The following is a 24,696-nucleotide window of genomic DNA, read 5'->3' on the forward strand; positions in this document are numbered from 1 at the left end:
AGTCAACTGCTCCTTTGTGTAGAAATGCCCATGTTTAATGCCTGCTTTTTTTCTTCAGTCAATTCTGTGTTGCAGATAGCTGAGAAAATGCCTCTTAAAAGGAAACTTGAAGCCTGTGGAAGTTGGCAGACTCGTACAGGATTCTTTAAAGTCCAAGTGCTGTCTATGTATTGTCCTGTGGTTTATATATTGTGCAACTGATCAAATTTTTGTACACTTTTAGTGCTCGTTCAATCGGTGTTATTTCCTTGTAGTTGCTGGTAGGGGTGTAGTGGTTCACCGAACCCACGGTTCGTTTTGGGTTTTTGGGGTCACGTTTTTGCCACAGATGTTTTTTTAATGGGAGCGTGCAATTCACATGCTGACTGCAGGTATGTCCACCAGAGTTGTTGCCAGAGAATTTTATGTTCTTTTCTCTACAATAAACTGCCACCAATGTTGTTTTAGAGAATTTGACAGAACCCCCAACCAGCCTCACAACCGCAGACCATAATGACCACGCCAGCCCAGGACCTCCACATCTGGCTTTTTGACCTGCGGGATCGTCTGAGACCAGCCACCGGGACAACTGATGAAACTGTGGGTTTGCACAACCAAAGAATTTCTGCACAAACTGTCAGAAACCATCTCGGTAGCTCATCTGCGTTCTTGTTCTCCTCACCAGGCTCTAGACCTGACTGACGTTAGGCATTGTGTCTGACTTCCATGGGCAAATGCTCACCTTCGATGGCCACTGACACGCTGGAGAACTGTGCCCTTCATAGGCGAATCCTGGTTTCAACTCTACCGGTCAGATAGCAGACTGTGTGGGCAAGCGGTTTGTTGACGTCAACATTGTGAACAGAGTGCCGTGGGGTTATGGCATGGGAAGACATAAGCTACATACACAATTGCATTTTATCGATGGCAATTTGAATGCAGAAATACCGTGACTAGATACTGAGGCTCATTGTCGTGCCAATCGTCCGCCGCCATCACCTCATGTTTCAGCGGGATAATGCACAGCCCAATGTCGCAAGAATCTGTACACAATTCCTGGAAGCTGAAAATATCCCAGTTCTTCCATGGCCTGCATGCTCACCAGACATGTCACCCATTGAGTATGTTAGATGGTCCGGATCGACGTGTACGACAGTGTTCCAATTCCCGCCAATATCCAGCAACTTTGAAGAGTGGGACAACATGCCACAATCAACAGCTGGAAGAACTTCATGTGAAGGAGATACACACACACAAGGCAAATGGTGGTCACACCAGATAGTGACTGGTTTTCTTGTCCACTCCCCTACCTTTAAAAAAAATAAGTATCTGGGACCGACAATGCATATCTGTATTCCCAGTCATGTAAAAGCCATAGATTAGGGCCAAAGGAATTGACTGATTTCCTTATGAACTGTAACTCAGTAAAATCTTTGCAATTGTTGCGTTTTTATATTTTTGTTCAGTGTAATTAACAACTTTGTCTTGCTTATATAGGCTAGAGCAGGTACTACCTGTTTGCTGAAATGGGTGCGAGAGGGATGTTTCGAACGTGGCCTGCACTTCCATGACGTTCTCAACCACCTAGAATGGCATGGTTAGAATCGACTGTGAAAAGCTGCTTGAATGCAGAGGAGATGAAGTTGTCTCTTCATTTCTGTCTTGCTTTGGTGGTAGGAAAAGTGGGGTAATTTCAGTGTAAACGTGTCAACATGTTTGAGGTGTTGGCAGCTACATAGGCTATTGAACAGTGGTGACGTACTGTTAACATTTCATCAATAACTCTCTGTCCATCGCCGTTGAAATCTACTGGGAATCCGAAGTGGTCCCAAACTAGAGATTTAAACAATGGAGGAGAATCGTCCACCACTCACCATATTGAGATAAAAACGGCTGCATTAGGCCTTTAAGAATTCATCTGGATCAGTGAAATAAATGGCAAACTGCAATTCATAGACCAGAGTTGCAAACACTTGTTGATATTCTGATCTTTGTGGCAATTCAGGTTTGAGGTGAGCGTTTACTACGCCGTTTTAATTACATGATCCACCTGGACCTTTGACTGGACCTTCTCAAATAGTACTTGAGTGCCCCTGGCCTAGACGATATCCAAAAACAAATGGCAATACACTAAATTCATACATTTTCTGTTTTCAATTGTAAACACAATACCACATTTTTCCAAAGTAGTCCATGTTGCTGTTATTTCCAATGAAATCAAGGCATTAGAATATACCGGAGGGCTTACGCTGGTTGTTGTTGAGCAAAACGCGCCTGCGAGGGTCTAATGCTGCATACAGAGCCCTCGGCTCACTCGCCCTCCACGCACTGTAGGCTACAATTCCTTGAGTTTCCCTGTATGTTTGATTTTCATTAAATCATACATGGTTGTTTTTCTGGCCTAAAATACATTAGGTCATAAGGGCAGAATATTGTGTGTGTGTGGCCTACAGAAGTTTGATCAGTTATACCATTATTGCAAAAATATTTGGATCAGGTAAAAAGCAGACATTGGTAAGAGACCAGGCTTTATGGAATCTAGCGCTGAATACATTGATTCACCGAAGGTCAATACTTAAATGTTTTATGGAATGCCCACCGTGTACCTATGTTTGTCCTCTGTAGTTGCTTGCACATCTTTGTTTTCTGAAATCCATACTTTTTCAATAATTGTTAATCAAATACCAGTACCGACTGTTTCCTTGTTGAGATTCAATTGGTGCATTTGCTCGGCGTTGCCAACTTCGAGCAACAGCAATGAGCAAACAGTCGGTGGTTGCCTGGCGAACTACTTTTTCTATTTGGCTAGCTACTCGTGGAAAACATTGCAATGGGATTGCATTTTTTTAATAAACTTTTTAATTTTTTAGAATAAATCACTCATTTTTTATTGGCCATAAGCTGGCTTTTACCGGCTAATGGAAACCCTGTTCCACTGGTGGTTTGTAGTGATTTGAGATGACGGTCATTATTTGTTGCTGTAAAGAGCATAATCTGCCAGGTGCCTGGTCCAAACTAGCTCCCAGACTTTGAAACCAAAGAATATGAATTTTTAGTTACGAAACTGGTATGAGTTAAGCCTACATATTGCCTTGGATATAAAGTGTACTTGGGTTTTGCACCTGGGGAATAGCCTAGTAAATCGGTGACTGACTACTATTCCAGCACTTTTACCCTGGCCTTGCCAAGTCCTGCTGTTTTATTTTCCAGTCCTTTGTGAGAGAGAGTACTAGAAAAACAATCACCTAAACTCTGAAGGTGATTCTGTTTCTATCAGTAATGATTTGACCCTTGTTTTAATCCTAGCAAATGGATAAGATCGCACAGTGCTTGAGATTCACTCTAACTTATGTACTCTAGGCGTCAATTACTTCAACTTCCAGCTGACCCTGTCAATTGACCTATTAAAGTGGTCTGATTTGATTGTTAAATCCTAGGGCCTGTTGGGCAGAGGTATGTTCATGCATTTGACCTCATTCCTCTACTCCTCTCTGTGGTTCTATGTGGCACAGTTGATAGAGCATGGTGACTGCAATACCAGGATCGAGGGTTTGTTTCCCGCTGGGTCCACCCACATGAAAATGTTTGCACGCATGATTGTAAGTCGCTTCAGATAAAAGCTTCTGCCGAATGTGTTGCTTATTATTAAGATCTCTTTCTCTAGGAACACCATCTCCAGAGGGCCATGTCGGCTCAGTCGGTGTATGGAGAGAAACACAACATGGTCATCCCTGTCCCGGAGGCAGACGGCAACATTGCCTACTACGAGTCCCTCTACCCCGGAGAGTTCAAGATGCCAAAGCAGCTTATTCACATACAGCGTGAGTAGTGGACCTGGCTGCAAGGCTCTAGTACCCTATACTACCGCTCAATCTCAAATCGACCCAAACACTCTCCCTATGCACTTTGGGCAATCTGACAGGATTTCATTGGTATAAGTAATAAGATGAATCTTCCACCTAGCCTATCAGAGGGTGGAACTGTTTCCATATTGATTGCAGCTGGCACATCCTCTTAGATCTCCACAAGTCCCTAGGAAGTTGGGTCTAGGTGTCCATTTGGGATTTGGTCACACCTCAGCTTGGTTTATGGAGAGGTGTTGATAACATCTGAATATGTGGTTTATCTGTTGCTAGGCAATAGTGATGAGTAGTTTTATGCCCTGGTGGCAAAGTTGCATGAACCAATTCAGAGACTAACTAATACATATTGAAGGAGAGCCAATCTATATACAATTACAGCTGACTTTGAGACTGTCAATAGTAAAATGTTGTTTGAGTGAATCTGGAAAATGAAAGGTCAAATTGCTTCTGTAGACTCCTCCCCACCATTCTATGGCAAGGAGTTTTGTTGGTAGTAGTTGAGACTTGTAAGGCATAATTCTTAAGCGTTGTGGGATCTAGCCTTAGTAGTAATTTAGTAGGCCTAATCCTCTCGTACATGAATCATACTATTTGTTATTGCTCAAGATAAGAGCTCAGCTAAATTTTATTTCCTGGGCTTATGTCATTATTGTCCGATGTGAGATGGGCCTGGGAATTGCTAGGGAACTCACAATATAATATCACGATACTTAGGTGCCGATTAGATAATGTGCTTTGATGTTCCCAACATATTGCTCACCATATGTCTGCTGCAGAGAGGAAAGACTAAAACTAATTTTGATCAGAAATAAGTTTTGAAAAGTTGTTGCTAACTACAGAAGCACAACAATTGTTATTTAGAGTCAAATATCTATATCCTCCCAAAATAATATTGCAATATGTAACTTAATTTTTATAGCTAGGCAATTGCGTTAATTCACGTTACCTTGTTAGTAGAGGCTGCCCGAAAACTCAATCTAACATGATTGGAATTTAATTGATTTATATGAAGGTGTGTTAGTTTTGGATTCAGCATTGTCATCCGTCTTGGGCTTTGAAAGCTAAATTTAAATGCAGTTGCCAAGATGCTGCCATAAAGTTTCTCTGGCTTGATTTGCTGAACTGACCAAATGTAAATTAATCACTTTACCCCAATCAATACAACCATTGCTTTAGTCAGAATTGAAATACTAGTAGCTCGGAACATAAGTCAGCATTATGTCAAACTGGGAAGATCGGCTAGAAGGTCTCCTGTATCCCGTAATAGGAAAGGGGAGCATCCAGCTCTTTTGAACTGTTGGAATGGAAATGCATTGGCTTAAGCACCAGGCTACTGTGATGCTACTACGTTAGCATGTGTGCTCAGTGGTAACAGGAGAGCTACACTGGGGCGTCATGGACGCGTAGCTTTTGCAGGCGTGGGCAGACCTTAAGTTCTCTAGGATAAGGGGCAACATTTGGAATTTTGGATGAAAAGCAGGCCCACATTCAACTGCCTGCTACTCATGCCCAGAAGATAAGATATGCATATTATTAGTAGATTTTGATAGAAAACACTCTGAAGTTCCTAAAACTGTTTGAAGCATGTCTTTGAGTATAACAGAACTTACGTAGCAGGCGAAACCCCTAGGACAAACCATTCCGATTTTTATTTTGAGGTCACTCTTTTCAATGGGTTTTCATTGGAATCCAGATTTCTAAGGAACTTGCTTGCAGTTCCTTCCGCTTCCACTGGATGTCAGTCTTTAGAAATTGGTTGAGGTTTTTCCTTTGTGTAATGAAGAAGTAGCCCTGTTCAAAACGAGTGTCACTTCATGTGTACTGTTTGATAGAGGCGCGTGACCAGAAAGCTAGCGTCAGTTTTATTTTCTTCCTGTTTTGAACACAGATCATCCTGTCTTCAATTTGATCGATTATTTACTTTAGAAAATAAACTAAAGTTGTATTACACAAGTAGTTTGAAATGTTTTGGCGAAGATTACAGGTATCTTTTGAGATATTTTGTAGTCACGTTGCGCAAGTTGGAACCAGTGTTTTTCTGGATCAAACGCGCCAAATAAATTGACATTTTGGATATATATGGACGGAATTAATAGAACAAAAGGACCATTTGTGATGTTTATGGGACATATTGGAGTGCCAACAAAAGAAGCTCGTCAAAGGTAAGGCATGATTTTATATTTTTATTTCTGCGTTTTGTGTCGCGCCTGCATGGTTGAAATATGCTTTCTCTCTTTGTATACGGTGGTGCTACCCTCAGATAAAAGCATTGTTTGCTTTCGCCAAAAAGTATTTTTGAAATCTGACACGTTGGCTGGATTCACAACAAGTGTAGCTTTAATTTGGTATCTTACATGTGTGATTTCACGAAAGTTTGATTTTTATAGTAATTTATTTGAATTTGGCGCTCTGCATTTTCACTAGCTTTTGGCCAGGTGTTCCAAATATCCCAGAGAGGTTAAGAGTTCTCCGGCGTGAGCCGCATGCCAAATTGTTGAAAATAGAATGTAAAGAGTGTAAATTTGCAAGGTTGTTGTAGCTATCAATTGTTTCATTAACTTCTCTAGGGTAGGGGCAGCATTTGGAATTTTGGATGAAAAGCATGCCCAAATTAAACGGCCTGCATATAACTGGTAGATTTGGATAGAAAACACTCTAAAGTTTCCAACTGTTAAAATAGTGTCTGTGAGTATAACAGAACTGATTTGGCAGGCGATAACCTGAGAACTCCATTCAGGAGGTAGTTTTCTATTCAATGCCATTACAGTATCCATTGACTTAGGACTCAAATTGCAGTTCCTATGCCTTTCACTAGATGTCAACAGTCTTTAGAAATTCTTTCAGGCTTGTATTCTGATAAATGAGGGAGTAAGACCAGTCTGAATGAGTGGACCCTGATGTGTCAGAGCCTTTTCATGCGCAATCCCGAGAGAGTGCCTTTCTTGTTAACCTTTTTATATTGACGACTTTATTGTCCGGTTGAAATATTATCGATCATTTAGGCTAAAAACAACCTGAGGATCGTCTGACATGTTTCTATGAACTTTACGGATACAATTTAGATTTTTTTTGTCTGCCTATTTCGACTGCGTTTGAGCCTGTGGATTACTGAAGAAAACGAGCGGGGGAAAAACTGAGGTTTTTGGATTTTAACCTCTGAACCGCCCATCCCGGATCCGGTATAATTGTCATCAGCAACGCTGAATAGCATAGGTTAACAGTCAAATAATATTACTAGAAAATATTCATATTCATGAAATCACAAGTGCAATATTGCAAAACACAGCTTAGCCTTTTGTTAATGGTCTGTCTAACTTTAGATTTGTCACCCCATCTCTACTCCATTCTCATGTCTGAAGTTCTCACCTCTCCCTCTCTCACCTGTAGCTTTCACCCTGGACACAGAGCAGCCGGACTATGACCTGGACACAGAAGACGAGGTGTTTGTGAACAAGTTAAAGAAGAAGATGGAGATCACCTTCCTGCAGTTTGAGGAGATGGTCGACCGTCTGGAGAAAGGCAGTGGGCAGCAGGTAATTCTTGGAATCTGCATCCTAAATGGCACACTACATATAGTGTTCTACTTTTGACGGGAGCCCTAAGTGCCTTGGTCAAAAATAGAGCACTACACAGGGAATAGGGTGCATTTGATGGGATAAGAGGGAGTAGCCTACAATGGGCAGTCATAGCATCAGACTAGCATCCTGTCCAGGGGGTGTACTGTCTTGCACATCAAGCTGTGTCACGCTACAGAAACCAGAAATTGTTACTCTACAATCAGGGGATCAGAACAGAGACCCTGCCGCCTCCCAAATGTGACTCCCTGCTCCTCCCTCACCTCTTCCCCCGATCAGGCGGTGAGCTTGCAGGAGGCCAAGCTGCTGTTGAAGGAGGATGACGAGCTGATCAAGGAAGTGTTTGACTATTGGACCAGGAAGAGGAAAACGGCAAGCACAGCACGCTGCACCCCACTGTGAAGCAGGAGAAGAGGGACGGCTCCAGCACCTCAGACCCCTACGTGGCCTTTCGCAGAAGGACGGAGAAGATGCAGACCAGAAAGGTAGGATCCCACCTCTAGACCAGGGCAAATAAATTTTTATTTGTCACATGCGCCGTATACAACAGGTGTAGTAGACCTTACCGTGAAATGTTTACTTACAAGCCCTAACCAACAATGCAGTTAAAAAAAAATATATAGATATCAAATCATTTAAGAGCAGCAGTAAAATAACAATAGTGAGGCTATATACAGGGGGTACCGGTACAGAGTCAATGTGCGGTGGCAGTGGTTAGTCGAGGTAATATGTACATGTATAGTTATTAGTGACTATGCATAGATAATAACAGAGTAGCAGCACTGTAAAGGGGGGGCAGCAATGCAAATAGTCTGGGTAGCCATTTGATTAAATGTTCAGGAAGGAGTCTTATGGCTTGGGGGTAAAGAAGCTGTTTAGAAGCCTCTTGGACATAGACTTGCCGTGCGGTCACGTAGCAGAGAGAACAGTCTAAGGTAGCTGGAGTCTGACCATTTTTATGGCCTTCCTCTGACACAGCCTGGTATAGAGGTCCTGGATAGCAGCTGGGCCGTTCGCACTACCCTCTGTAGTAGAGGTCGACCGATTATTTGGAATGGCCGATTTCAAGTTCTCATAACAATCGGAAATCTGTATTTAAATGCGCCGATTAAAAATATATATATATATATATATATATTGCAACCTTACAGTTAACTAGTCCAACGCAATAATGACCTCCCTCTCTCTCGTTGCACTTCACAAGGAGACTGTTACGCGAATGCAGTAAGCCAAGGTCATTTGCTAGCTAGCATTAAACTTATGAAAAACAGTCCATCATAATCACTAGTTAACTACACATGGTTGATATTATCTAGTGTGTCCTGCGTTGCATATAATCTGACTGAGCATACAAGTATCTGACTGAGCGGTGGTAGGCAGAAGCAGGCGCGTAAACATTCATTCAAACAGCGCTTTCGTGCGTCTTGCCAGCAGCTCTTCGTTGTGCGTCAAGCATTGCGCTGTTTATGACTTCAAGCCTATCAACTCCCGAGATGAGGCTGGTGTAACCGAAGTGAAATGGCTAGCTAGTTAGCGTGCGCTAATAGCGTTGCAAACGTCACTCGCTCTGAGACTTCTAGTAGTTGTTCCCCTTGCTCTGCATGGGTAACGCTGCTTCGATGGTGGCTGTTGTCGTTGTTTTGCTTGTTCGAGCCCAGGGAGGAGCGAGGAGAGGGACGGAAGCTATACTGTTACACTGGCAACACTAAAGTGCCTTTAAGAACATCCAATAGTCAATGGTTAATGAAATACAAATGGTATAGAGGGAAATAGTCCTATAATTCCTATAACTACAACCTAAAACTTCTTACCTGGGAATATTTAAGACTCATGTTAAAAGGAACCACCAACTTTCATATGTTCTCATGTTCTGAGCAAGGAACTGAAACGTTAGCTTTCTTACATAGCACATATTGCACTTTTACTTTCTTCTCCAACACTTTGTTTTTGCATTATTTAAACCAAATTGAACATGTTTCATTATTTACTTGAGGCTAAATTGATTTTATTGATGTATTATATTAAGTTAAAATAAGTTCATTCAGTATTGTTGTAATTGTCATTATTACAAATAAAAAAATTGGCTGATTAATCGGTATTGGCTTTTTTGGTCCTCCAATAATTGGTATCGGCGTTGAAAAATCATAATCGGTCAACCTCTACTCTGTATTGCCTTGCGGTCAGAGGTCGAGCAGTTTCCTTACCAGGCAGGATGCTCTCTGGTGCAGCTGTAGGACCTTTTTGAGGATCTGATGACCCATGCCATATCTTTTTAGTTTCCTGGGGGGGAATAGATTTTGTCGTGCCCTCTTCACAAATGTATTTTTGTGCTTGGACCATGTTTGTTGGTGATGTGGACACCAAGGATCTTGAAGCTATCAACCTGCTCCACTACAGCCCCGAGTGCTCGGTCCTCTTTCTGTAGTCCACAATCATCTCCTTTGTCTTGATCACATTGAGGGAAAGGTTGTTGTCCTGGCACCGCACGGCCAGGTCTCTGATAATATTATAAGGGGTAGTTGACACGATTCCCGTACACTGATAAAGCCTAGTCCTGGTCATTAGAAATTCCTGCTGAGCATGGTTTTTAGTTTAGGACTAGGCTTTGTGTCCACGAAACTGGCCCCAAGTGTGTGTGTGTACCCCTACGCATTTCCATTTCAACTGATTTATAGGCTTACCCTAGGTTATTGACAGCAGATGAGTTAATGGTGAAATTGCCCCCCTCAGAACCGTAAGAACGAGGAGGCTGGGTATGAAAAGATGCTGAAACTGCGGCGGGACCTGAGCCGAGCCGTCACCATCCTGGAGATGATCAAGAGGAGGGAGAAGAGCAAGAGAGAGCTGCTGCACCTCACCCTGGAGATCGTAGAGAAGAGGTGGGTACTACTCATAGATGTACTAAAGTTTTTTTTTTTTTTTGTCATATTGCTCGGATGCCAGTCATCTTAGTCAGGACAACTTTCATTCTGGAAACTATGGTAAAATATGGTAAAATAATGTATACAACAGTGCATATGTAGATATCTGCTTGGGTACATACACTGCTCAAAAAAATAAAGGGAACACTAAAATAACACATCCTAGATGAATGAATGAAATATTTGTATTAAATAATTTTTTCTTTACATAGTTGAATGTGCTGACAACAAAATCACACAAATTATCAATGGAAATCAAATTTATCAACCCATGGAGGTCTAGATTTGGAGTCCCACTCAAAATTAAAGTGGAAAACCACACTACAGGCTGATCCAACTTTGATGTAATGTCCTTAAAACAAGTCAAAATTAGGCTCAGTAGTGTGTGTGGCCTCCACGTGCCTGTATGACCTCCCTACAACGCCTGGGCATGCTCCTGATGAGGTGGCGGATGGTCTCCTGAGGGATCTCCTCCCAGACCTGGACTAAAGCATCCGCCAACTCCTGGACAGTCTGTGGTGCAACGTGGCATTGGTGGATGGAGCGAGACATGATGTCCCAGATGTGCTCAATTGGATTCAGGTCTGGGGAACGGGCGGGCCAGTCCATAGCATCAATGCCTTCCTCTTGCAGGAACTGCTGACACACTCCAGCCACATGAGTAGCATTGTCTTGCATTAGGAGGAACCCAGGTCCAACCGCACCAGCATATGGTCTCACAAGGGGTCTGAGGATCTCATCTCGGTACCTAATGGCAGTCAGGCTACCTCTGGCGAGCACATGGAGGGCTGTGCGGCCCCCCAAAGAAATGCCACTCCACACCATGACTGACCCACCGCCAAACCGGTCATGCTGGAGGATGTTGCCGGCAGCAGAACGTTCTCCACGGCGTCTCCGGACTCTGTCACATGTGCTCAGTGTGAACCTGCTTTCATCTGTGAAGAGCACAGGGCGCCAGTGGCGAATTTGCCAATCTTGGTGTTCTCTGGCAAATGCCAAACGCTGTAAGCACAACCCCCACCTGTGGATGTCGGGCCCTCATACCACGCTCATGAAGTCTGTTTCTGACCGTTTGAACAGACACATGCACATTTGTGGCCTGCTGGAGGTCATTTTGCAGGGCTCTGGCAGTGCTCCTCCTGCTCCTCCTTGCACAAAGGTGGAGATAGCGGTCCTGCTGCTGGGTTGTTGCCCTCCTACGGCCTCCTTCACGTCCCCTGATGTTCTGGCCTGTCTCCTGGTAGCGCCTCCATGCTCTGGACACTACGCTGACAAGACACAGCAAACCTTCTTGCTACAGCTCGCATTGATGTCCCATCCTGGAGGAGCTGCACTACCTGAGCCACTTGTGTGGGTTGTAGACTCTGTCTCATGCTACCACTAGAGTGAAAGCACCGCCAGCAAAGTGACCAAAACATCAGCCAGCAAGCATAGGAACTGAGAAGTGGCCTGTGGTCACCACCTGCAGAACCACTCCTTTATTGGGGGTGTCTTGCTAATTGCCTATAATTTCCACCTGTTGTCTATTCCATTTGCACAACATCATGTGAAATTTATTGTCAATCAGTGTTGGACAGTTTGATTTCACAGAAGTGTGATTGACTTGGAGTTACATTGTGTTTAAGTATTCCCTTTATTTTTTTTGAGCAGTGTATGTTTGCTAGCCATCTTGCCAACATTGATTAGGCCTATAGGATCTCTATGGTACTACTGTAGTGGAATAGTTAGGATCTGTTGTACTTCTGTTACAAAATAGTTTTGATTGTCTGGTGATTTGATTGAAATCCAGTTATTTTATTCAAATAGTTGATTATGACTTTGACCTTTGCCCTTCCAGGAATGTTATGTCGGACTTCGGTGGTGAGATCATGGCTGAAGTGCTGGCCCAGCGAGCTCTGGCCAAGCCTGCCCATATTATTCCCCTGGCGCCGCTGACCAACAGCAACCAGTACAGACATCAGGACCACATGGACCTCAAGGAGTACAAGTCCAAGGTGGGTGTGTGAGTTGGAGAGAAAAAAGAGGTTGATCTCTCATTGGCCCGTATTCACATAGTGTCTCCTAGTAGGAGTGCTGCTGATCTAGGATCAGTTTTGCCTTTTGGATCACAATGGAGACAGTGACCTGATCCTAGATCAGCATCTCTACTCAGAGATACTTTGTGAGTACGGGCCAAGTACTCAAGGGTTTTTTCTTGCTTTCCCTCCCAAGAAATTGCTAGCAAGTGAGTGATAAATGTCTGTCCTTCCCTTCTAGCCGGAGAAGACTGAGGTCGTCAGGCAGAAGAGGAAGTATGAGAGGAAGCCTAAAGTCTTACCCCTGTCAGCTGCTGCCCCTCACTACTCTGGCCCCTCTGTGTTCAACGCTAAGGACGTCCACCAGTATGACTTCCCCAGTTCAGATGATGAGCTGCACTCCCAGGTAGGCAGAGCGGTTAGACATGGGTCTAGGGGTCCATTTGGGACGCAACCCAACGTCCTATGCACTTGTAGATCTGAGAGGATTTGATTAGTATAAGCAATATGTTGAGACTTCCACCTAGACTATCAGAGGGCAAGATGGTTTATGACCATATTATTGTCATCTGTCAAATCTCCAAGTGCTTAGGGTGGATTTGGGATTGGGCCTTGGACATCTGTGCGGAAAACTTTTTTTATTTGGTCATAATGTACTTTTGGTGACCTGTGACTGCTCTCCCTCTCTAGATGCACTCCGGCTCTTCAGAAGCTGAGGAGGAGAATGACCCCGATGGTTCCTTTTCATTCCGAAGGAAAGCAGGCTGTCAATATTATGCTGTGAGTATAAATGACTCCTCTGATAACTTGTGTAAATGTACAATAAAGTTAATTTTGTACCCAATATCTGTACATTATATACTATATGACCAAAAGCTCGTTGAACATCTCATTCCAAAATGATGGGCATTAATATGGAGTTGGTCCACCCCTTTACTGCTGTAACAGCATCCACTCTTCTGAGAAGGCTTTTCACTAGATGTTGGAACTAGGGATGCACAATATATTGGTGAACATATCGGAATTGGGCGATATTAGCTAAAAATGCCAACATGGTTCTGATTTCTAGTTTAATAATTCTTGGAACTACCCATCCCGGATCCGGGAGAATTGTCATCAACTACACTAATTAGCATAGCGCAACGGTCAAAAAATATTACTCCAAAATATTCATATTCATGAAATCACAAGTGAAATATAGTGAAAAAACAGCTTAGCCATTTGTTAATCATCCTGTCGTCTCAGATTTTGAAATTATGCTTTACAGCCAAAGCAAGACAAGCGTTTGTGTAAGTTTATCGATAGCCTAGCATAGCATTATGTCCAGCTAGCAGCAGGAAGCTTGGTCACAAAAATCAGAAAAGCAATCAAATTAACCGTTTACCTTTGAGCTTTGGACGTTTTCACTCACGAGACTCCCAGTTAGACAGCAAATGTTCCTTTTGTTCCATAAAGATTATTTTTATACCCAAAATTCCTCGTTTGTTTGTCACGTTATGTTCAGAAATCCACCGGAAATAGCGGTCACGACAACGCCTACCTTAGGGAATGCGTAGAAAAAGGAATCTGGTTGATATCCCTTTCAGTGGCCAATAGGGGTGCATAGGAACACAACGGTTTCAAAACATGAGTCACTTCCTGATTGGATTTTTCTTAGGCTTTCGCCTGTGTTTTCTATCCTAAGCTGTCAATTATATGCATATTCTAGCATCTGTTCCTAAGAAATAGGCTGTTTAGTTTGGTAACGTTATTTTTCCAAAAATAAAAACAGTACCCCCTAGTTTCAAGAGGTTAACGCTGATGTTAAAAACCAATGTCAAAGCTACCGTGCATACCTATATAACGTAGGTACATGACGTAATAACGCCACGGAAATGTTTGCACTACACGTGCAACACAGCATTCTTAACCTAGCCCACACAATGTCTGCTGTGTGGGTCGAGCAGTCATTTGAAAGAGTAAGAACATATTGGCACGACAACTCAAAGACGAAATCCAGTAAAGCCAAGATAATGAATTTCATTGCCCTTGACAATCAACCGTTCTCTGTCGTGGGTGATCTGTGGTCGAGCACCGGTACACACTACCAAGTGCTCTATTTTTCAAATGCTGCCCTACCGGTGTTACACAGTAATAGTGTCACTGCTATTAGCTTCACGATATGCATACTATGGAATGCTGTTTGGGTCTTTGCTTGTCAAAAAAGATACAGTAGCATTGTCAAAGCTGTACAAAAAAAGTCTGCAAACACCGACCACGAACAATGTTTACAATACCGCGTTGGTAATAAAGCATTTGTTCGACAGCAACTTCTGGAGTAGTTGGCACCAATACAACCAGCCTGAAAACTGACCAGTAGAAACTGCAGTCATTTTCATTATTCTTAACAATGATTTAGGAGTCTTTGTGATTAAGTATTAGCTAGGTTGCCACTTGTTGCTCAGCTATTGAAATTGAACTTCAGTTCATGAAAAATAAATAGCTAGGCAGCTACTTAACCCTGTTGCCCAAAGCTAACGTTATAAGCAGCCAGCCAGCTAGCTTCATCTGGCTAGTGAGACTCGACCGGGTATGTGTTGTGACGCTAGCCACAACAAGGATTAGACACAATAGTGGAATTTACGGTTTGCCTTCAAATAGAGGTATGTCATTGACAGTGATTCAAATGAATACAAATAGTAGAATTATGCTAGTAGATGCCTAGCTATTTATTTTTCATGAACTGAAGTTCAATTTCAATAGCCGAGCAACAAGTGGCAACCTAGCTAATACTTAATCACAAAGACTCCTAAATCATTGTTAACAATAATGAAAATGACTGCAGTATCTACTGGTCATTGTTTTTAGGTTGGTTGTATTGGTGCTAGCTAACAAGCTAAAGCTAGCTACCCCAGGAGTTGCGGTCGAACAAATGATGCTTTGGCAGTGCTACTGTGTTCTTTTTGACACGCAAAGACCCAAACGGCATTCCATAGAAATCCTGGTTGAGAATGAAACGACTGAACAAATGAACGAAACAGCAAGTACAGTGCCTTGCGAAAGTATTCGGCCCCCTTGAACTTTGCAACCTTTTGCCACATTTCAGGCTTCAAACATAAAGATATAAAACTGTATTTTTTTTGAAGAATCAACAACAAGTGGGACACAATCATGAAGTGGAACGACATTTATTGGATATTTCAAAAAAAAAATAACAAATCCAAAAACTGAAAAATTGGGCGTGCAAAATTATTCAGCCCCCTTAAGTTAATACTTTGTAGCGCCACCTTTTGCTGCGATTACAGCTGTAAGTCGCTTGGGGTATGTCTCTATCAGTTTTGCACATCGAGAGACTGACATTTTTTCCCATTCCTCCTTGCAAAACAGCTCGAGCTCAGTGAGGTTGGATGGAGAGCATTTGTGAACAGCAGTTTTCAGTTCTTTCCACAGATTCTCGATTGGATTCAGGTCTGGACTTTGACTAGGCCATTCTAACACCTGGATATGTTTATTTTTGAACCATTCCATTGTAGATTTTGCTTTATGTTTTGGATCATTGTCTTGTTGGAAGACAAATCTCCGTCCCAGGTCTTTTGCAGACTCCATCAGGTTTTCTTCCAGAATGGTCCTGTATTTGGCTCCATCTATCTTCCCATCAATTTTAACCATCTTACATTTACATTTACATTTAAGTCATTTAGCAGACGCTCTTATCCAGAGCGACTTACAAATATCTTCCCTGTCCCTGCTGAAGAAAAGCAGGCCCAAACCATGATGCTGCCACCACGTTTGACAGTGGGGATGGTGTGATCAGGGTGATGAGCTGTGTTGCTTTTACGCCAAACATAACGTTTTGCATTGTTGGCAAAAAGTTCAATTTTGGTTTCATCTGACCAGACAGAGCACCTTCTTCCACATGTTTGGTGTGTCTCCCAGGTGGCTTGTGGCAAACTTTAAACGACACTTTTTATGGATATCTTTAAGAAATGGCTTTCTTCTTGCCACTCTTCCATAAAGGCCAGATTTGTGCAATATACGACTGATTGTTGTCCTATGGACAGAGTCTCCCACCTCAGCTGTAGATCTCTGCAGTTCATCCAGAGTGATCATGGGCCTCTTGGCTGCATCTCTGATCAGTCTTCTCCTTGTATGAGCTGAAAGTTTAGAGGGACGGCCAGGTCTTGGTAGATTTGCAGTGGTCTGATACTCCTTCCATTTCAATAGTATCGCTTCCGCAGTGCTCCTTGGGATGTTTAAAGCTTGGGAAATATTTTTGTATCCAAATCCGGCTTTAAACTTCTTCACAACAGTATCTCGGACCTGCCTGGTGTGTTCCTTGTTCTTCATGATGTCTCTGCGCTTTTAACGGACCTCTGAGACTATCACAGTGCAGGTGCATTTATACGGAGACTTGATTACACACAGGTGGATTGTATTGATCATCATTAGTCATTTAGGTCAACATTGGATCATTCAGAGATCCTCACTGAACTTCTGGAGAGAGTTTGCTGCACTGAAAGTAAAGGGGCTGAATAATTTTGCACCCCCAATTTTTCAGTTTTTGATTTGTTAAAAAAGTTTTAAATATCCAACAAATGTCGTTCCACTTCATGATTGTGTCCCACTTGTTGTTGATTCTTCACAAAAAAATACAGTTTTATATCTTTATGTTTGAAGCCTGAAATGTGGCAAAAGGTTGCAAAGTTCAAGGGGGCCGAATACTTTCGCAAGGCACTGTAAGTGAAGGTAATACGTTTTGGTTATGTTTTACTGGTAATGGGGGCATGCGTAAATGCCAACAAAATAACTTTTTGGGTTAACGTTTTAAAAATTAACTAGGCAAGTCGGTTAAGAACAAATTCTTATTTACAATGACGGCCCGAATGATACTGGGCCAATGGTGTGCCGCCGTATGGGACTCCCAATCACAGCCTGGATTTGAACCAGTGTCTTTCAAGCCTTTTACACTGAGATGCAGTTCCTTAGACCGCTGTGTAACTATTTAACTGTACTAGAATGCTTAAAAGGTCACAAACATTTTAAATATCTGTTATCAGTATAATTTTTGGGGGCAAGAAAAATATTGGATATTGCTATCAGCCAAAAATGCCGTATCAGCGCATCACTAGTTGGAACATTGCAGGGACTTGTTTCCATTCAGTCATAAGAGCATTAGTGAGGTCGGACACTGATGTTGGGCAATAGGCCTGGCTCGCAGTCAGCATTCCAATTCATCACAAAGGTGTTCGATGGGGTTGAGGTCAGGGCTCTGTGCAGTCCAGTCAAGTTCTTCCACAACCTATCTCGACAAACCATTTCTTGTATGGACCTCACTTTGTGCACAGGGGCACTGTCATTCTGAAACAGGAAACGGCCTTCCCCAAGTTGGAAGCACAGAATCATCTAGAATGTTATTGTATGCTGTAGCGTTAAGATTTCCCTTCACTGGAACTAAGTGGCCTAGCCCGAACCATAAACAGCCCCAGACCATTATTCCTTATGTGGCCTACCACTTCGCGGCTGAGCCGTTGTTGCTCCTAGACGTTTCCACTTCACAATAACAGCACTTACTGTTGACCGGGACAGCTCTAGCAGGGTAGACATTTGATCAACTGACTTGTTGGAAAGGTGGCATCCTATGACGATGCAACGTTAAGTCACTGAGCTCTTCAGTTACGCCATTCTACTGGCAATATTTGTGTATGGAGGTTACATGGCTGTCTGCTCGATTTTATTCAACTGTCAAACAACGGGTCACTGATTTGTAGGGGTGTCCACATACTTATGTATTTAATTCAAAACAAAATGCAGGAAATTGAACACACGTAATCATATTGTCCCTGTGGCATTCTGTCTGGCCATTTATTGTAACTTGCATTATAAATAATATATGCCATTTAGCAGACGCTTTTATCCAAGACTTGTTAGTCATGAGTGCATCATGTTTTTACGTGTGGCCGGTCCCAGGAATCGAGCCCACTATCTTGGCGTTATAAGTGCCATGCTCTACTGAGCTAGAGACCATGTCTAAAACTTGTCCTATGTCTAATGGCTCCTCCTGTGTCTGTCTCACTAGTCTCGGTTGGACCACTGCGGCAGCTGGCCGTGGGTCAGTCCGTCAGAGGGAGGTCTGGGAGACACTCGTTACCGCTACTGCCTCACCACTCTCACCGTGCCACCACGCTGCCTTGGCATGGCACGACGCCGCCTGGGACGGGGGGGCAGGTAGGTTACTGTAGGGTGAAAGGGGCAATCTAGGATTCAAACGGAGGGTTGCCCCCGCCACTGTTTGGGTAAACAGCTGAGTGATGGGCCAGGACAAATATAACCACTCTCCAATTCATATTAAGATCTGTTGATGTGAGATCAATTTAATAGTTTTCTGTGACCAATGGCATGAATGAATGCCTTGCTAACAGAAGGACTTAACCCTGTTCTCTCTCCCTCAGGGTTTTGCTGGACAGGGCGCACACAGACTTTGACAATGTATTTCATGGGCTGGACTCTGAAATGCTTGACCTGCCTGCCCACTCTCCAGTCACAGACAAGTTTGCTAGTACCTCACAAACAAATACCTCGGACAGAACCTCTTCTTATTCTTCCTCTTCTGCGGACCTCAGTCGGATACTGTTGAACATTAAGTTGAGCCGATGGAGGCACTTTAGGCCCCGGACACTATCACTACACGACGAGGACAACACAATCACAGATCCTTTGTTCAGGAGGCTGGGCAGGGGCCAGAGTCGTATCACCGCTACCCTGGCTGGCACCACTGGCCCCCTGAGAGGAGCTGGCCACACGGCCCCCACAGCTGGTGAGTAGGGCCTGAGGTTATAGGTTTATCTGCGCACACACGCCGTTCCATAGACAAGCACACAGTCCACGTCTATATATACACTGCTTAAAAAAATAAAGGGAACACTAAAATAACACATCCTAGATCTGAATGAATGAAATATTTTTATTAAATACTTTTTTCTTTACATAGTTGAATGTGCTGACAACAAAATCACACAATTATCAATGGAAATCAAATGTATCGACCCATAGAGGTCTGGATTTGGAGTCCCACTCAAAATCAAAGTGGAAAACCACACTACAGGCTGATCCAACTTTGATGTAATGTCCTTAAAACAAGTCAAAATGAGGCTCAGTAGTGTGTGTGGCCTCCACGTGCCTGTATGACCTCCTTACAACGCCTGGGCATGCTCCTGATGAGGTGGCGGATGGTCTCCTGAGGGATCTCCTCCCAGACCTGGACTAAAGCATCCGCCAACTCCTGGACAGTCTGTGGTGCAACGTGGCATTGGTGGATGGAGCGAGACATGATGTCCCAGATGTGCTCAATTGGATTCAGGTCTGGGGAACGGGCGGGCCAGTCCATAGCATCAATGCCTTCCTCTTGCAGGAACTGCTGACACACTCCAGCCACATGAGGTGTAGCATTGTCTTGCATTAGGAGGAACCCAGGGCCAACCGCACCAGCATATGGTCTCACAAGGGGTCTGAGGATCTCATCTCGGTACCTAATGGCAGTCAGGCTACCTCTGGTGAGCACATGGAGGGCTTTGCGGCCCCCCAAAGAAATGCCACTCCACACCATGACTGACCCACCGCCAAACCGGTCATGCTGGAGGATGTTGCCGGCAGCAGAACGTTCTCCACGGCGTCTCCGGACTCTGTCACATGTGCTCAGTGTGAACCTGCTTTCATCTGTGAAGAGCACAGGGCGCCAGTGGCGAATTTGCCAATCTTGGTGTTCTCTGGCAAATGCCAAACGTCCTGCACGGTGTTGGGCTGTAAGCACAACCCCCACCTGTGGACGTCGGGCCCTCATACCACCCTCATTGAGTCTGTTTCTGAGAATTGTGCGCCACCCTATGGGACTCATAATCCCTGCCGGATGTGATGCAGCCTGGACTGTAGTGACGCATTTTGCACTGAGATGCAGTGCCTTAGACCGGAGCGCCAATTTCGGGATCAAAATGCTCCTGATCAGCCTCTACACCCCCCCAAGCCATAAGACTGCTGATCAAATGGCTAACCGGGCTATTTGCACGCGTATATTGATGCCTCACACAGACACACTTTCATACTTCACATAGGCTGCTGCTAATCTGTTTATTATCCATCCTGATGGCCTTGTCACTTTTACCCCTACATGCATGTATACTGCACAAAAATATGAACACAGCATTTAGTGTTGATCACAAACGTTCTATATGCACAAAAAGCTTATTTCTTTAAAATAGTGTAGACAAATTTGTTCATCCCTGTTAGTGAGCATTTCTCGTTTGCCAAGATTATCCAACCACCTGACAGGTGTGGCATATCAAGAAGCTGATTAAACCCAATCATTTTTTGATACCTTAAGGGGTCTTACATTTTGAAATTAAATATAAATAATCCTTGGTATGACCATCTTAAAACAATTCCTTATGTTAGTGGCTAATATTGTGTTGATTCTAAGCTTTCAATGCAACATTCCAGAAACCAAAAGGAACTGTGCAAAACTTTGCATGACATTTTGTTGTAGGCAGAACACATCGGAGTAGGATTCTATTGCACTGACAGTCATAACTCAGGCCCGTACTCTACACAGATCGGTGTGTCGTAACCAATCAGAGTTGCAGTTGGCCTATATGCAAATAGACCATTGCCATAATATATCTGCCAGTCACTTTGAACTAGACTGTTTACAGTATGAGCAGTCGTGAGTAGATGCAGCTCTCGCTTTCAAAACAAGCGCATGTAGCGATTTGGGCACATTTGTTCGTATCCTTTACTAGTTAGGGAGTTAAAGGCCCAGTTATAGCTCATTTGTAGTGAGCAATGGGGTAGTGATTGCTTCTTACAAGAACACAGAACATGTACATTTCTAGACTTATGTGAAAAGTGAGTTGGGTAAAGAACTTTTTTTTGTTCTTCAACCGGCAGTGTTGTATTTTGAGACTGGCTTGAATAAGCTAAGTAGGTAAAGGGCACAGGGGTAGCATCATTTCTGATTTCTTTGAAATAATGGTATGGGAATACTAATGCATTTTATTTTGTGAAGTGGTTTCTTGCATCAAACTACACACTTTCAGTCACCTTGTCTGAAGGACAAGTGGATAAACCGGTTAATATCGAGCCCTGCATGGTTTTTATTTCAAAAGTCTCATGGAATATAGGTCTACATTGGCTGCTAGTATAGGCTGAGTGATAGAACACCTATTTCCATGTTATGGGATGCATTCCCCATTGTTTTTTGGTGGTAGGTCTACATTATGATCATCCACAGTAGCCTACTTGACCAATGTCTGAAACTAACTTAAAGCGGGTTAAACCTCCGTGTTCACAGTAAACGCACGCTGGAAGTTGCACAGAATTTTCACAACATTCAAGTTTGTGCGCAGCAGACCTGAAATTTGCACAGTGACAAAAAGATTGGACGGAAAATTGGTTGCACCCCATATTGAAGTGACCGGTTCTCTTTTCTCTCTCTGTTTCCTGCAGCTTTCACCGCCCAACAATACCAGCAGCATCAGGAGCAGCTGGCCTTGATGCAGAAACAGCAGCTTGAGCAGATCCAACAGCAGCAACAAGCCAACAGCGCCTCCTCCACTGCCAACAGCACACAGGTTAGCCTGCTCTCTGACCTGGACTGTTCAGTATTCGATTACTGATCTAGGAGGGACCTGATCCTAGATCTGCACTCCTACTCTTGAGATGCATGTTACATATAGCTCCATTCTCTGTCCATCTCAGGTTGTCTCTTTAGTTTTGTGTTAATAAGTTCTTGTTGTCCTCCTCTTCCAGGTTTTGGTCTCCAAGATGTTAGATTCTGCCAGTGCCCAGTTTGCTGCAACTGCCCTGGTGACCACAGACCAGCTGCTGGCCTTGAAGACTAAGGATGAGGAAGGGCCGGGGTGTGGGGTCAACGGGGTCCTTTCACCCTCAGGTAACATTGACTGCACCAAAGTGTTTGTATTAAAAGAAGAGCTTGAAAGAAAAGAGAAACTCGCACATTGCTTTTGTAGGTATTACTTTGGACTTTGTAAACTGACCAATGCCTTAAGGCCGGTATGTAGCCAATGTCAATCTGGTAAGGTTAGTGTGCAAGTTTCTTTTTCTTTCAACATATCATCAAATAATTCCCACTCACCTGCAACAAGTAATCTCAGACGTGCAAGTGCTTTTCCAATTAAACGCAGAGCTTTCACAGAAGCAAACAAAAGGTTGGAACTGATCAAAGGGGATACTGCTTGTATAGCTTCAGCGAGAACCATGCAGACTTAATGATTTGTGTTCTGTTCTCCCTTTCAACAGGTGTCTACAAGGGCTTGAACCTCACTAGCACAGCATCTCTGTCGCCTGCTGCCCCCACCTCCACCCCTAGCCCTCTGACCACCACTACCCCCTCCTCCCCCTTCCTCTTGCCCAGCACTTTCAACAACGGCACCCCCCACACCAATGCTGCCAAGTCCACCACCACTCAGGTCCTGATGGGGAACAACAACAACCTCCGTCTGAGCATGTCCTCACTCGGGGGTCCTGCTGGGGGGGCCCTCACCAAGCGCCACATACCCCGGACACTAAGCCACGCCCACGTCGCTGTGTCGTCATCTGCCTTAAAGCTGGCCGCTAACTGTCAAATGCCCAAGGTCTCCACAAACACCCCGTCAATGGACATTGTGCCAAGGTGAGAGGGGGGGGGGGGGGAGATGGATGTGTGTGCCTGTCACAAATGGCACCCTAATCCCTTCATAGTGCACTATTGACCAGGGCTCTGATAGAGCTGTAGTATACTACAGAGGGAATAGTCAATTTGGGACACAGTGTAGAGAAATGAACCATTACTCAGTGTTCAGATCACCGTGGCTTAAACTGCTGCTTCAAGAATATTACCTACCGGTCCATTTGAGTCAATAATGAATGTAGATACTGTTGAGCAGTCTTTGATTTTGATTTGTTCATATTTTCTCTCCACCTGCGTCCAGGGAAAATCAGGATCAAGACAAGCCAGCACTAAACAGCATATCGGACAACACAGTGGCCATGGAGGTCACGTAGCCTCCGAACACAGGCAGGGCTAAGGGCTCAGCCGGGAACTCATTTAGGTGCTATGCATCGTAGAGTTGTGAATGCAAGGAAGGGGCAGTGGTATGCACACACACAGCATGCAACACTGTCTCCATGGCAACTGTTGGGACTTAATTGCAATGCTTGTATTTTTCTCTTTTTTTTACTGTTAAGAAATATCAACGTCTGTAAATTATGAATATGGCAATTGTATGTACAGTAGTGCATATTTGTAATACCCTACCACCCTTGTATATAACATTACTTGAATACAGAAATAGTTCATTTGTGATGTTTTGCACTTGGGATTAAACATTTTCAAAAGACAAACTGCAAGTGGTGTGAGGAGTTGTACAACAGTGTCGTCACGTCAGTGCATGGTGTGGAACCTGCTGTTATCTATTTATTGTGCAGTGTTTAGGGGGAAAAAAATCAGTTTTTTGTTTTAATTGTTATTTTTTTGTAAACTCTTCCCTCATTGCTTCCCGTGCTGTAGTCGATGTGTTTAGGTAGCTATGAACTTCTCTGTATTTTGTGTATTGTGAACATAACCAGGCGGTCCTCTCACAGATTCCTGGTTGTTGGTTCATTGTATCATGGAAACAAATGGTGACATGCATTCATACAGAGTTGGTGGCTGTGGATTTAAGGCATCAGTTTGTCAGTCGGTGGGTAATCGGTTGCTTAAGAACTTCCATTTTTAATTGTTTTTGAGACAAGTAACAAAATGAGGATGAAGTTTCTTCTCAGAAGTCACTGCTATCTGACTTATCTAAGCACTAGTTTGTTTGGGTTAATGCTGCTTTTATGATTTAGCTCTGGTTTGTCGGATTACCTGTTTAAGATGCCTTCCCCAATTATTTTATATTTTTGTAACCCCCCCCTTCTGTTTTTTTGATGATTGTATGCTCCTTAATGAAACTTCATTATTTTGTTACTTGTTGATGAAATATAAGGGAGACTAATGCAGTAACTGTTTGACTATATGTATCATTCCAGTTTATACATAACAAGGAAAAATGTATAAAAATAAATTCCTTTGCTTTTAGAATAATTCTCCTGAAGGCTGCCAGGCCGAGGTAAACAACACGTATCGGGTGCCTTCCTCTTGGAAATACAAGCTCTCTTCTGTGAAGAGTACGGTACTTAGCAAGGCTACTGGTTAGTTTTTGTACCACAATCTGAATGCCCATTCCAATGGCATCATAATCGATCCATGAGGTTTTTTCTTTGAGACCCTCTCTAAATGAACGAGAAAATCCTCCTGAATTGTCACAAATAAAACCCAGGGCTGTTTGGACCA

At 43.4% G+C, this 24,696-nt stretch overlaps 1 pseudogene; it reads left to right on the top strand.

Moving 5' to 3' along the window:
- LOC115103147 (enhancer of polycomb homolog 1-like) overlaps positions 1-24,696 on the top strand; it is a 42,709-nt pseudogene extending 18,013 nt beyond the window's left edge.

This window comes from Oncorhynchus nerka, linkage group LG20 (genome assembly GCF_034236695.1).
Source record: "Oncorhynchus nerka isolate Pitt River linkage group LG20, Oner_Uvic_2.0, whole genome shotgun sequence".
NCBI classification, from domain to species: Eukaryota; Metazoa; Chordata; class Actinopteri; order Salmoniformes; family Salmonidae; genus Oncorhynchus; species Oncorhynchus nerka.